The sequence below is a fragment of the Lampetra planeri genome, chromosome 3 (assembly GCF_965212315.1).
Source record: "Lampetra planeri chromosome 3, kcLamPlan1.2.h2, whole genome shotgun sequence".
In the NCBI taxonomy this organism is placed as follows: Eukaryota; Metazoa; Chordata; class Hyperoartia; order Petromyzontiformes; family Petromyzontidae; genus Lampetra; species Lampetra planeri.
The window spans coordinates 10,403,546-10,404,563 of NC_136109.1; positions in this window are offsets into that span (position 1 = coordinate 10,403,546).

Consider the following 1,018-nt stretch of genomic DNA (forward strand, 5'->3'; position numbering starts at 1 on the left):
CGAGCTCTCATACTCTGATGGTGCATTGTCTTTGAGTTGTGCGCCTTTTGGCGTCATCTGGTCCAACCCATGTGAGACTAGGCTCTAAGGAAAGCTGTCTCGGGTGTGGACCAATCAACTTCAAGGACAGTGCACATTATCAGAGTTATGTTCTTTTGTTTGTATTATGACTGCAGGTATTGCGGTCTATGCAAACATGACTCCTTGTAAAAAGGTGTCAGTTTTGTTGCCAGATAGAAGGGTAAAAAAACAATTATCATATTTTTACTGGCAAATGAGATTCCCATAGTGTAGATGCTTGCCCCGAGCTCTCATACTCTGATGGTGCATTGTCTTTGAGTTGTGCGCCTTTTGGCGTCATCTGGTCCAACCCATGTGAGACTAGGCTCTAAGGAAAGCTGTCTCGGGTGTGGACCAATCAACTTCAAGGACAGTGCACATTATCAGAGTTATGTTCTTTTGTTTGTATTATGACTGCAGGTATTGCGGTCTATGCAAACATGACTCCTTGTAAAAAGGTGTCAGTTTTGTTGCCAGATAGAAGGGTAAAAAAACAATTATCATATTTGTACTGGCAAATGAGGTTCCCATAGTGAAGGGTGGCACAGTCGGGTTTTTTTACAATCGGGTTTAATTGTCTTTTTATATTAAACCCGATCATCAGAGATTGGGAGAAATCCGGTTTAATTGGTTCTAATTGCAGAACCACACTTCTCAACGATGGGCTTCATCCATTCCAAGCTAAGAAACTCATTGGCGCCCACGATTGTGGAGAAGCTCGTGTTCATCAAGACCAACCTGCCCGCCGCATTCTACGACTGCCCCGTGCCCGACGGCCCCGAGTACGATAGCAGCACCGACGAGGAAGCAGCTTAAGCCTTGGATCAGAGTTTCGTATTCATTAAACCAGGTTTTAATTCCCCGAAATCGGGTTTAATTGTATTAAAGAAAAAACCCGATGCCTCCCGCTGGAAAAATCGGGTTTTTTCCACCCATGGCTTTAAATGAGTACCTGCTG